The sequence below is a fragment of the Puma concolor genome, chromosome B1, assembly GCF_028749965.1.
Source record: "Puma concolor isolate L17-30 chromosome B1, mPumCon1.1.hap2, whole genome shotgun sequence".
In the NCBI taxonomy this organism is placed as follows: domain Eukaryota; kingdom Metazoa; phylum Chordata; class Mammalia; order Carnivora; family Felidae; genus Puma; species Puma concolor.
In genome coordinates, this window is record NC_141670.1 from 102,594,117 (window position 1) to 102,607,854 (window position 13,738).

Sequence of the window (13,738 nt, forward strand, 5' to 3'; positions counted from 1 at the left end):
ATGAAATTTAACAGAAACAATATCTTGTAGAAAAAGTAGATGAAGAACCACCCAGGCCACAGACTAGAAAAGCATTGCTCCAGCAGAGGAGATGAAAGTGACTCAGAGGAAATGGCTGGCATAAGGGTCAGAAAAGGGGCTTGTTATACTTCCTTATGGGATTGAAACCCCTGGGGACAATTGAAAAGAATCTACCAAAAAGTTTTCAAAATACCAAGACTGGGGTATGTCCCAAGATGTATCTCTGGGATGGCAGTAAGCCTCAGAAGAGCCATACACACCTTATTCCCTAGCAAGTTACAATGCATAGTCAGTGCTTTCCAGGCCCTGGGAGGAAAGAAAGGGTTGAGAGAGAAAGAAAGAGAAAAAGGAGAGAGAGAGAGAGAGAGAGAGAAAAAACGGGCTGCATGGCTTTCAGGGTAGGATGCAAACATGCTACCCTGGCTGCATCTGGGGATCAGATGAGGTCTCAGTTGATCAGTTATGTCTCAGTTGATGATGGCCACCTGAAAACCAAATGGAATAGCACATCTGTGTGGCACAAGTGTCAGTAACTGCTGATAAATGGAGACTGCTAGATGATTGAGTGGTAGACCCACTATCTAGAACACTGGCCTAATGCCTGGATACCTTAGAAGCTTCTGCTAGTAGACACTGTTGGTCTTATCCAATCCTCTTTATTTGACCACTACACCATCCTCAGTTGTTGTGAGTGTTGGCTGATAATAGCTCACCCTTTGGAGCCACCCCTCTCCAGAGAATTGTCCTCATTAAGGAACTACCAAAACTATCTGGGAGGTCACCTCCACCCCATCCCAACCAGCAAATCAGTGGCTGACTGACATGGGTACAAAAAACTGTCTCTCTTGCCTCAGGGGTGTCAACTTTATGGTGTCATTCACAGTCCAGGGCTCACTGGCAAGCCAAGGCTAGATTTCAGCAGAAATCTCATTGTACTTAGCTTCTTCCTGAGGTATCCTGCTTAATTTCACCTCCTTACAACTTTCTTCTTCTTCTTCTTCTTTTTTTTTTTTTTTTTTTAAAGTAGGCTCCCTGCCCAATGCAGGACTTAAACTCACAACCCTGAGATCAAGAGTCACATGCTCTGACTGAGCCTGCCAGATGCCCTTTACAACTTTCTTCTATGAGCACTCCCTCAGTCACTTCCAGAAGAATCTCTGCTTCAAGCTCTGCTTCTAGGGAATCTAACTAAGACACTCCCCCAAACAGATGTCACTTTGGAAGAACTGAGGGGCCGGGAAAAATTTTTGAATGACTGACCAAGTGTAAATTTGAAATAACTAAGAAACTTACTGAAATGATTGAATTTACTGGAGTCAACTAGATTATGTTTTGAGACCTCAGGTGACACATGTAGGAGAGGAAAAACTTTTTTTATACCCTCTTAGGTTTCATAGCTGGGGGTTCTATGAATTAAACTGACAACAAACAGATTTAACAAAAGGAAAAAAATATAAATTTATTAATTTTAAGTGCAGGGGACTTCCTTTGGGAGTGAATATCCAAAGGAGTGGTAAGATTTGAGCTTATATACCATGTTACTATGAGGAGGGGCAGGGGGCACTTCTGGGAGAACAAATGACTTCCTAGAAGGGAAGGCAGAAGGCATTTACAGAAACACAGATGTCTTTTTTGGAAGATAAAAGGACCCTTAGGAGAACAGATGGGTTGGGGCGCCTGGGTGGCGCAGTCGGTTAAGCGTCCGATTGCAGCCAGGTCACGATCTCGCGGTCCGGGAGTTTGAGCCCCGCGTCGGGCTCTGGGCTGATGGCTCAGAGCCTGGAGCCTGTTTCCGATTCTGTGTCTCCCTCTCTCTCTGCCCCTCGCCCGTTCATGCTCTGTCTCTCTCTGTCCCAAAAATAAATAAACGTTGAAAAAAAAATTAAAAAAAAAAAAAAAAAGGAGAACAGATGGGAGATATGACAGTTTGTGACAATATTTGGGTGTGGTGTCAACTTTTCAGCTTCTCTCTAGGAAGAGATTAGAATTGCCTCTGGGGACACTTATGATAGTTAAGCTCAAAATAATTCTTTCTGTTTAATTTTTAAAATTTTATTTTAGAGAGAGAGAGAAAATGAGCAGGGGAGAGGGGCAGAGGGAGAGAGAGACAGAGTCTCAAGCAGGCTTCATACTCAGTGCAGAGCCCAATGCAGGGCTCGATCCCAGGACCCTGGGATCATGACCTGAGCTGAAATCAAGAGTCAGACACTTAACCGACTGAGCCATCCAGGCGCCTCTAGCTCAAAGTAATTTATATGTCAAAAGGTAAAGACTAAGTTTAGTTATAAGAAATTTAAAATGTTACATTTCCTTCATACCAGAGGTTATGCTATGAAGCATTGGCCCTGTTATACCTAGAAGACCCTTACTTCTCTTCTTTCCCTGTTGAAGCTCTTCTCATCCTTCACTGTCCAGATCAGCTGCTGCTTCTCTACAGCACCCACTCTCTTTATTGGCATGTTTCTAGTGTCACATTAAAATACAAAGACCAGGAGAAGTGGACAAAACACAATACAAGACAAAACTGAGTGCATTCCTTTGCCAGGAGAGAAAGAGCCATGTCACTCAAGAAGTAACTTGAACAGGAATTTAGGACAAAAGGTAGGAGGAGGCACAGAGGAGGAAAAGTAACATTTTAAATTTCTTATAACTAAACTTAGTCTTTACCTTTTGACATAAGACAGAGGAGGAAATTCACCAATGAAGCCTGAGTTCACACTCTGGTTGGCTCACAAGGTAGATTGTGAGTTCTTCTTTCCAGCTGATATCACATTGGCCCTGTCATGGCAGGGAGCACCAGTTCTCAGAGCTCCTACAGCTCTTGCAGTTCTCAGAGAGGTCCAGGTCAGAGTACATTGGGCTTTCTAGCATGTTCAGGTTTGCATGGTGGAGCCTTGGCTAAGTTTTTTCTTTAGTTGTAGTTAGTAGTGCCCATGTTTGCCTTCTTCACCAGACTGGAAGCTTGTCAAATGAGCCCCAAGTTCTCATGCAATTTTGCCTCTTCCTACAAAGATTAGCACAGCAGTTTGTTCACAGAAGCTGCATAATAACTGGTTAGCTGTTTCTTGCACAACATAGCCTCAACAGTGGCTGCCATATAGCTCCAGAAGGTTGATGTGAAGCGGGATCTCTGTTCTCTCAGATCAGAGGAAGGCTCACTTGTCTTTTATTAACCCTGAAGAAATTATCAGCATCACACTACCTAAAACGCGGAGTCTGGCCCAGGCAATACATTTCAACGGGATGAAAAAGGGAATGGTAGCAATAAGATCTGGGAGGTGCAGAGTGAGCAAGGGATCCAAGTACTGCGGGGGAAGAACAGACAGGTCATTGCCTCCCTGACACTAGTTTGGCATCATGGTCTATTGATCCCTAGGGGGCCTGGAGTCATCAGCTGTCATTGTCTATTGTGATGACAGGAATTTTAGGAGTTTTGGCAATGGCAACTGTGGGGAATAAATGGGTAATTGACCTTTCATGAACTCTCTCTAGATAATGATGAACTGACAAGGAGTACAAACCAGCCAGCAAAGTATAAAATAGCTTTTCAGATCACCTAAACAGTTTAGGTCTTCGGAATAGAAATCTTTATCAAGTGTATGATATGCTTTTTGTCTTTTTCTTTTTTTAAAAAAAAATTTATGTTTATTTACGTATTTTGAGGGAAAGAGAGAGTAGAAGTGGGAGAAGGCCAGAGAAAGAGGGAGAGAGAGAGAATCCCAAGCAGGCTCCTCACTGACAGCACAGAGCCCTCACAAACCATGAGATCATGACCTGAGCCGAAACTAAGGGTTGGACACTTCACTGACTAAGCCACCCAGGAGCCCCTACTTTTTGTCTTTTTCAAAGAAAGTATGCCAAACATATTTAGCCTTTTCTATGATTGCTCAAAAGCATCATTGACCGGGTAGATTAAACTCTAGATTGGCCTGCACTCTACTACTGTGTGCATGTGTGGTTTTGTTTGCTTGTATGTTTGTTTGTCTACTTTTGAGTTTTCCTCTCAGTCTCCTTCTTCTGCTAGTCTGTCAACCATCCCTTTATCCTGTTCTCAGTGTACCTACTTGTAACAAATCTCTCTTTGTTTGCTTTTAAATCTGCTGAGAGTTTGGGTATGAGGTGATTATAACTATGAAAATCCAGAACAAGGACTGCCAGTACCTAGCATGAGAGCTATTCTTCCCCATCACTAACCATGAATCATTAAAACCCTGGATGTGGCCTCAGAATCTTTCACAAAAGATGCTCCATCCAAGTAGCTCCTATCAATTGATAAGAATTGATACCAATTGATAGTATTCGGCATGGGAGCTGAATACTATCTCCATGGGGATGGTGTTAGTAGTCAAGTCCTGCAAGAAATAAATAGCACCTCAAACTTGGGTGATTTGAAGAGAGTTTAATACTCTATTTTCATAAGTCTGAGTAGGGCTTAAGAAGCCACACCCTACCATACCCTGGAGTTAGTACCTGTGGGTCTGAAGGAGAGGGAGAAGTTACTGGAACCTAGACCTAAGTGCTGCCAGGAGCTATGGTCTGGGTGGGAGGCTGCAGCTAACTTACAAAGACCCTGCTGGTAGGGAGATGTGAGAATAAATTCTTGACCTCATTTACCTTATATACTCCAGGGTCTTTCCAGTTCTTCCAAATGGCCAAACCCAACTGGAATCCAGAAGACAAGATAGATCCCTTTGATGCAGTTCATGCTGGTCTGCCTCCCAGGGCACAGAGCAGGATGGAGGAAGGACACAGGGGCATCTGAGAACCTCTGGCACAGAGGGGAAATGTACTTTCTGGGATACTAGCGGACTGGAAGCAGAGTGATCCTCTGGGGTCACCTGGGCATGACTGAACACTGATGTGTCTTACTGGTGCTGCATTTGGTTCAGGAACCAGGAAATTCTGGTTATTTATAAGCCTTTCATTAAATGTAATGACAAATGGGGTTAGTGTGTTCCAGAATGGTAATTCAACACCTATTATAAAAGGACAGGATTGTAGTCAGAATTACGTTTCTGGGTGGAAAAACCCTACCTTGTATGGACAGTGTCAGTTTTTTCTTCTTGTTCCTTTCCCACCTCTTCTATCCCAGGGATTCTGGGTCAAGGAGAGCCATGTTGAAATATGCTACATCTGTTTCCACTTTGTAGCCTCCTAATGTCCTATAAGATTTTATATCCTTAGATCATTGAATGGGAAGTTAGTTGAACATTTTATTATGTGTAAATGTGGGTATAGTTTACCATTGTGAGACCAGAGCTAGGGAGAAACATTTCTTCATCTCTGATCTAGAGAAGAGTAAGATTAATTCAATTTTGCAAATGAATCAATTTTCTTTTATGTACAACCCATAGACTCAATTGAACAAGTATAATGACACTGATGTAAGTTGTTCAAACTATTTTTGCTTCTTGGTTCTTCACTGTATTCCAGATAGTGGAGGTTGCTGGAGAGCCAGGTTCCAAATAGGTAAGGAGCTACCAGGCTCTCTCCTCTGGGCCTATAGCAGACTTTAGGCACCTTTATTATAAAATGCTTTTTTCCATCCCATTTCACTCCTTACCTTCACCACTGAACCTTTTCAAAGACTCATCTACACCTGCAAGCTACATTCAGACCCACCGCCCTCCCTATTCCCTACACCATTATTAGTCTGGATATTCCTTCCCACACTGTGCTGAACAGTAGATGTCAGTGGTTAGATTTTTTTGGCCCTCCTCTGGTATGGGATGATGTTGTCATCACTTCATCTTGCAGTGTTCTTGTCTTTAGATCTCCTTTTTCCTCCTTTTCCAGGAAAAGTTCCTGGTGGCTGCTTCTCTGCTTCTGTTATTACTACCTATTCCTTTTTCTGCTCTCCAAATACAGCAGTATTTCCCAGTTCCTTTCCCCAGCTCCTCTACTAAGCATTCCCATTCTTACTTGCATTTTTTAGAGCACTTTCCATACTTTCTTCTTCAACAAACATCCACTCTCTTTGCTTCAATTACCACTGCTCTGATGTGACTCCTAGATTTACAAACTTTGCCTCTATCTGGGTGCATAGGCCTCTCATCCCCACTTCTCTGGTGGATATGTCCACCTACATAAGTGGCCAGCACAAACTAAACTAGTCCAAGTCGAACCCACTATGTTCCCTTGCAAATGATTACTTCTGATGATTTACCTTTGAGCACCCTGGCTCAATACATTGGATTTTTTTTTGTTGTTTAGTGGCTTTCTAGAGACTTTGTCTGCTGCCCCTTCTTCCTCAAGTGCTGTCCCATCCCAGCTACATGGCCATGGTCTTCCAGGATTCTGCCTTCTCCGGCCTCAGTTGATTGGTTCCAGGGTAGATCTTCAGTGTGCTTGGGAAGAGCAATAGTGCGCAGTGGTGAGTCAAATTGGGCTACTGTCTGCTAAGTTGCACAGGTTTTTCTAATTATAAAATCAGTATAGTAATAGCACCTACTTCAAAGTACTTATATGAATATTAAATAAGATAATACATGTAAATTGCTTAGCAACTCCACCTAAGCTAGTTCAATTTAATCTGCTGTTACCTGACTGTAACAAGAGTAACTAACACTTTTAGCTCCAAAAGAGGCTTCTGATTACAAAGTCCTAACAATTCTGCTTCTGAAATATCACTGGCTTTGTGTCATCTTGTTCATTTCTATTGCCTCCTTTGTTTTTCTGGGCAATGAAAGTACCTAATCAATCTCTGTAGCTATGGTCTAACCCACAGTCTCATTTAAAAAATGTTTTTTAAATTTATTTATTTTGAGAGAGAGAGAATGAGCAGGGGAAGGGTAGAAAGAGAGAGAGAGAGAGAGAGAAAGAGAGAGAGAGAGAAACCCAAGCAGGCTCCACACTCAGCACTGAGCCCCACACCCATAAAAATGATTTTTTGGGGGGGTTGCCTGGATGACTGAATGTTGGATTCTTGATTTTGACTAAGGTCAGGATCCCAGGGTCGTGGGATCGAGACCTGTGTTGGATTCAGCATGGAGACTGCTTGAGATTCTTTCTCTCTCTTTCTCTCTCTCTCTCCCTCTGGCCTTCTCCCCAATCATTCTCTCTCTCTCTCTCTCTAAAAAAAAAAAAAAAAAAAAAAAAAAAAAAAAAAAAAAAAAAAGACATCTAAAAAACAAACTAAAAATGGTTTTTTTAACTGCTACTTGAGCATGCCATGTTCTTCCTCCAGAACCTCCAAGGAATCTGCACTGTGTTCTGAATAAAAGACACTTTTCTTTTTTTTAAAGTATATTTATTTATTTTGGCAGAGAGAGAGAGAGAGAGAGAGAGAGATATACAGAGAATTCCAAGTAGGCTCTGCACTATCAGTGCAGAGCCTGACATAGGGCTAGAACTCAAAAACCTCAAGATCATTACCTCAGCCGAAATCAAAAGTCAGGATCTTAACCAACTGAGCCTCCCAGGTGCCCCTAAATGACACTTTTCTACTAGTGGTTTCACTTATTTTCTCAAGCTTCTCCCCACCTTGAGAGAGGACCTGCTGCTTGCCACTTCTTACGTTGCAGCTCAACGGAACGACTCAATCATAACTCCTCTACATGTGGCTGTCTCTGTGCCATTGTTCATGCTGCTAGTTTTACCTCAGTCCTCTCAGCTTTCTGCTATACTTTCTTTCTTTCTTTTTTTTCTGTTATACTTTCTTTTTTTTTTTTTTTCTGCTATACCTTCTCTAACAATCTCACCATTTTGCAAAGCCCAAACTTAATGAAACCTTTTTCATGAGACTTTTCTGGTTTCCTCAAGCAAAATGAACTCCTTGAATTCCTGTACCATTGAATTCTCATTTGTGATGTTTATTTGGCTCCATCTACTATTACAATTGTTACTGTGCATCATTTATTTCTTCCACTAGATCGCAGGTTCCTGGAGGACAAGTGTCTTACTTAAGTCAATAGCCTCCAAAGTGACTAGTACTAAATAGAGGGCATTCAAAACACGTTTGTGGAAGATAATTGAATCAAGAAAACATTCTCATGCTCCCTTCTGCAGCACATACACTAAAATTGGAACATTAGGCAGTAGCTACACTTGTGGTGAGCACAGTATAACATAAAAACTTGAATCACTGTGTTGAACACCTGAACGTAATGCAACATTGTATGTACACTACACTCAAATAAAAAAAAAAAAAAAAGAAAGAAAGAAATAATGTTCTCTGGTAGATTGGGCACAAAGTTGAATATAGTGTGTACAAGCACGTGTGTGATGTGTGTGTGTGCGTGTGTAAAGAAAGAAAGAGAGGAAGAGAGAAATATTTGAAGAACTGAATTAATCTCTACACCACAAATGAATTCAAGATGGATACAGTTTGGCCAGTGGTGGCAATTTTGCTTTATATTGCTATTTTTGTTTGTCACTATAACAAACTGATTTAATACTTTATTACCTTGGTTCATATTTTATTTAATTTTCTTTCAGGTTTCTATGTGTTTTATTTTTACAAAGTGTTATAATTTTATAATGAAATCTCCAACTTTGAAAAATAATCTAAAACATACTTTTCATCTTATTACATATGGTTCTTAACAATGTAAGTAAATAAAGGCAAATTGTGCTTTAGTCAAAATCAATAAAAAGCTTCCAGTCAAATGTTTTCTATTAGCTTAAATGATTGCATACTTAATTTAATGCAACAAGTGATAATAGGAAGTGCAGGGGTTTTACGAAATACATGCAATACTTACTTTTTCAAAAAATCCTTCCATTTCTCCTCTGTAACGTATTTCAGGATAAACTGATCCTTTAAATGAGAATGTAAAAATGTAAGAAAGCACTGTTTATTCTGGAAAAGTTTTAATATTATTAAAAATAATTGTCCTCAAAAATAAAACCTTTGGCTTAAAATATATAGATAGTATGAACTTTTCATTTTGATTCAAATATTAATAGTGATTTTTCAAGAGGAAAAACTTCTGCATAATACAAATATTAAGCAGGTCAGCATGGGTTACTAACAGAAAATTTGACTATCAAAATACACAACATTCCTCTGTGAAAATTTGTGCATATTTAATTTTATTGAAGTGTATCATTTGAAAGATTTTACCTAGACATTTCTAGATATGTCTCCCAAGGCAAGGGACACAAAAGTAAAAATAAACTATTAGGATCATATCAAAATAAAAACCTTCCGCACAGTAAAGGAAACAAAAAAACTAAAAGACAACCTACTTAATGGGAGAAGATATATGCAAATGACATATATGATAAAGGGTTAGTATCCAAAATATATAAAGAACTTACACAACTCAACACCAAAAAAACCTCAAATAGTCCAATTAAAAATGGGCAGAAGACATGAACAGACATTTCTCCAAAGAAGACATCCAGATGGCCAACAGACACATGAAAATATTCTCAATATTACTCATCATCAGGAAGGTGCATATCAGAACCATGATGAGATATCACCTCATACCTGTCAAAATGGCTAACATCAAAAATACAAGAAACAACAAGTATTGTCAAAGATGTGGAGACAGAGGAACTCTCTTGCACTCTTGGTGGGAATGCAAAGTGGTGTAGCCACTGTGGAAGACAGTATGGAGTCTCCTCAAAAAATTAAAAACAGAAGTGACCTATGATCCAGTAACACTACCAGGTATTTACCCAAAGAATACAAAAACACTAACTCGAAGAAATATATGCACTCCTATGTTTACTGCAGCATTATTTTACAACAGCCAAACAATGGAAGCAGCCCAGGTGTCTATCAATAGATGAATGGATAAAGAAGATGTATATATGTACAAAGGAATATTATTCAGCCATAAAAAGAATGAATTCTTGCCATTTGCAACAACATGAATGCATCTAGAGAGTATAATGCTAAGAGAAATAAGCCAGTCAGAGAAAGAATAATGCCATATTATTTCACTTATCTGTGGAATTTAAGAAACAAAACAAACAAAGGATAAAGGAGACAAACCAAGAAAGAGCCTTGTAACTATAGGGAACAAACTGATGGTTACCAGAGGAGAGGTGGGTGAGGGGATGGGTTAAATAGGTGAAGGGGATTAGAAACACACTTTTTTTTTTTTTTTTAATGTTTATCTGTTTTTGAGAGAGAGAGAGAGAGAGAGGCAGAGAGAGAGGGAGACAGAGAATTCCAAGCAGGCTTTGTGCTGTCATCACAGAGCCTGATGTGGGGCTTGAACCCAAGAACCATGAGATCATGACCTGAGTTGAAATAAAGAGTCTGGATGCTTAATTGACTGAGTCACCCAGGAGCCCCAAGAGTACACTTATTTTGCTGAGCACTGAATAATATATGGAATTGTTGAATCACTATATTGTACACTTGAGACTAATATAACATTGTATGTTAACTATGCTAGAATTAAATTTAAAAATTAAATTAAAAAAAATAAAAATGGGATCTTTAGATCATGTTTTCTAATCTTTTTAAACATACCAACCTCAATTGAAAGTAAAAATGTGCAAGGTAGACAATTTTTGTTAGTTTTATTGAAAGGCAAAACCAAAAATGGCTAACATTTTCAACCTAACTGAATAATGTTATAATTCTAGTATAATTGTTTTGATTATTCAGAAAATAATGATGGAATAAGAGAGAAAAACAAAAACTAAAGGAGAAAATGTACATATCACAAATAGATTTGGTAATAATGTTGACTTATATTTGTATGATTTTATATATATATTTTTTTGTTTATTTATTTTACATTTTATCTTGGAATAAAGGCCGAGAAGCAATAAGTTTATTTATTTTGAGAGAGAGAGCTAGCTCACCGACATGAGTGGGGGGTGGGGAGGGGGGTTGGGCAGACAGAGAAGGAAAGAAAGAGAGAAAATACCAAGCTGGGGCTCAAACACACTGACAGTGAGATCATGACCTTTCTCCAAGGTCATGGAGATTCAAACCAAAGATTCAAAGGCTTAACCAAACTGAGCCACCCAGGAACCCTGATTCTTTTTGTATTTAAAAGTACTTTCATATATAGTGTCTTTCTGATCTTTACAACAATCCTATCACTAGAAAGAGTTTCAGACATGAAACCCAGAAGAAATAACTTGTTTATCCTTGTACTTGAGCAACAAGGAAAAAAATTAACTGGAAAATAGTATATTTAATAAAATGTTCATTTTTGTGGTTGTTGTCGTTTTGTTTTGTTTTTTACTTAGGAAAACATACATTATGAAACAGGCTGGAATAGAACAGGTTGGCTAAGGGACTGGTAACGGAAGACTTCATTTGCTCTAAAAGCAGGAATTGGCATTGGTATATGTTCCAATATTAGCCTCATAAAAATACTGCTTGTTTTCCAACATATAAAACTGCTTTCAAATCCCATATTCCCTCAAGCTGTTTATATTATAACTTCATCAAAGTCTCAAAGTCAAGAATCTTCTGAACTGCTTGAACAGCATCTATTTCTTCTCCCTTTCTTTTTCTTTCTTCTTTCTTTCTTTCTTTCTTTCTTCTTTCCTTTCATTTCCTTTGGTTTTTCTCCTCTAAACACTTTGAGGAACTCCTTGTGATACTTGCCATAGAGGTGGAGAAAATCTTTTTTAATCGATAATGACTACTGACTACTAATTTTCTTTGAATTCTCTGTGCATAAAAGTCTTAATGAGATTGGAAACTATCATAATTCTTGGAGAGAGTACATAAGATTAATGTGCCCTTTAGAGAAAAAAAAACCCAGACACTGAAATTCCAAGTATTGCTCCTGCTATTAAGAAATCAGAAAATCCTGGGGTGCCTGGGTGGCTCAGTCAGTTGAGTGTCTGACTTTGGCTCAGGTCATGATCTCATGGTTCATGGGTTTGAGCCCCCGCATGGGGCTCTGTGCTGACAGCTCAGAGCCTGGAGCTTGCATTGGATTCTATGTCTCCCTCTCTTTCTCTGCCCCTCCCCTGCTTGTGCTCTGTCTCTGTCTCTCAAAAATAAATAAATGTAAAAAAATTTTTTAAAAATTTAAGAAATCAGAAAATCCCTCCACTCCACAATCAGAAATAGTGTAGAAAGAGGGAACAGTCAACACCTGCTTGAGGTTAGAAAGATAAAAATGACAGTTCATTGGTGAGTTTCTTGTGTATTCATTTTCAAAAACTGTGGCAGAGAAAAACAGAGAATTGAAGTTGAAAGTTATAAGGAAAGAGAAACTGAATAATGTCGCTAGACAATTTGACAATTTGACACAATTTTTCACTTAAGAAATTCAGCATCCCAGTATTATATTTTGGGTGAAATCTTTTTAATAAAGTATTAGACATTGCCATTTCTTTCCCAGTTGATTCCAACATTTAGATCCATCTATCATGAGGTCGCATTTCTTTTCTTGTGTACATGAATGCACCAGAGTGTTTCCTCTGAGTCAGGCATTAGAGCAAGCTATCCAGTGCATTTGGAAATTGTGGTGAGTACACTGTTTAGATGTATTCTGTTCTCCCTCATTAATTATTTAATTAGGGTCTTAAAGTATTTTGCAAACCTATAAACAGGAAATCCTATGTGTAATGCCTTCTTTTAGTCTGAGTCTTCTTGTAATATTATACTTCCAAAGTAATTCCTAGTAATCAGATGTCTAAATTAGGACCAGATTCCAGAATTAAAAGAATGAAACAGATTAACTCAGTAGGCTGAAATATTAAGGAAACTAGGCCAACTAGAGGTTAATTTTCTGTCCCAGGGTCTTTTGTAATTTCTGATCTTTAGGCAACACACAGAGACAAACATGCATATAAAGGACCCTACTGGAATAAGTAAAAGAAAAACCTTTCTCTTTTATACCTATATGATGTGGAAAACCATAACATTAACTGCACTAAATTATAAGCAGTGGAATCTTACATTGTTTCAACATGTCTGGGCATGTTTGGTGATTGGATTTGTTCCAAACCAAACTCTCCATGGATTCCTGATAACCCAATGGTGGGAGAAGGTGGGTGGAGATTGTCAATAAAACCATAGATCTACTTTAAGTTCAAGCCAGGATCCCCACTCCATGCAGATACGTAAAAGCTCTTATTATACCTACATTTATTAAAGTTACATCTTGTCATATCTATATGCTCAGTGTATGCCCACATATACTAGCTACTGTATCTAAATAAACCCAACTGAGGTTTATTTAACCATGAACCATTTAACCATGAACAAGTTGAATTTGTTAATTCTACCATTATCTTAACTGTGAAGGTGACCTAGGCTCTTGACAGAGATCTAGTTTCTTGAGAGGGAAAGATGCTCTTAAGATTTTTATAATTGCTTATTCTTAATAATTTTAAATTTGCCTCAGTGTCCTACTAAATGATAACCCATTGTCATGAAAAGAGTAAATGCCACTAGAACTAGAAGTCTTAAGATACAAGGAATGTAGCTATTCAAACAATGTTCTGGTGAAAAGTTTAAATTTTGAACAGACCTCAATTATCTGCGTCCCTCATCAATGTGGTAAATACCTAGCGTGTGTGTGTGTGTGTGTGTGTGTGTGTGTAATAGTATACACTATTATAAATGTACTGATAAATAATAGAATGGTATAGTATTGTGACAATGGTGTTAAAATATTATAAGAATTGCATGCAGGGAAAGGTTATTTATAGCACTGCTTTAGGTCTGGAACATCTCTGAAATTTGGGGGTTTGGAAGTGTTGAAATTGTTATAAGGTTCTGCTTTATAAATTTGCTATGTTGCTTGCTATAGACTGAATGTTTGTGTTTCCCCAATAT

At 38.6% G+C, this 13,738-nt stretch overlaps 1 protein-coding gene across 3 annotated transcripts in view; it reads right to left on the reverse strand.

Moving 5' to 3' along the window:
• The window catches only part of BBS12 (Bardet-Biedl syndrome 12), a 71,512-nt gene that overhangs the window by 12,053 nt on the left and 45,721 nt on the right, over window positions 1–13,738 (reverse strand). For 2 of the 3 annotated variants that reach the window (XR_015250247.1, XR_015250246.1), the window contains 2 exons: window positions 8,724–8,779; window positions 5,335–6,368 (listed from right to left, as the gene is read on the reverse strand). The exons of the other annotated variant lie outside the window; for it this stretch is intronic. The gene's annotated coding sequence lies outside the window, so the exon portion shown is untranslated. Of the gene's footprint in view, window positions 1–5,334; window positions 6,369–8,723; window positions 8,780–13,738 lie in introns of those variants that run through there. 3 annotated transcript variants of the gene reach the window in all.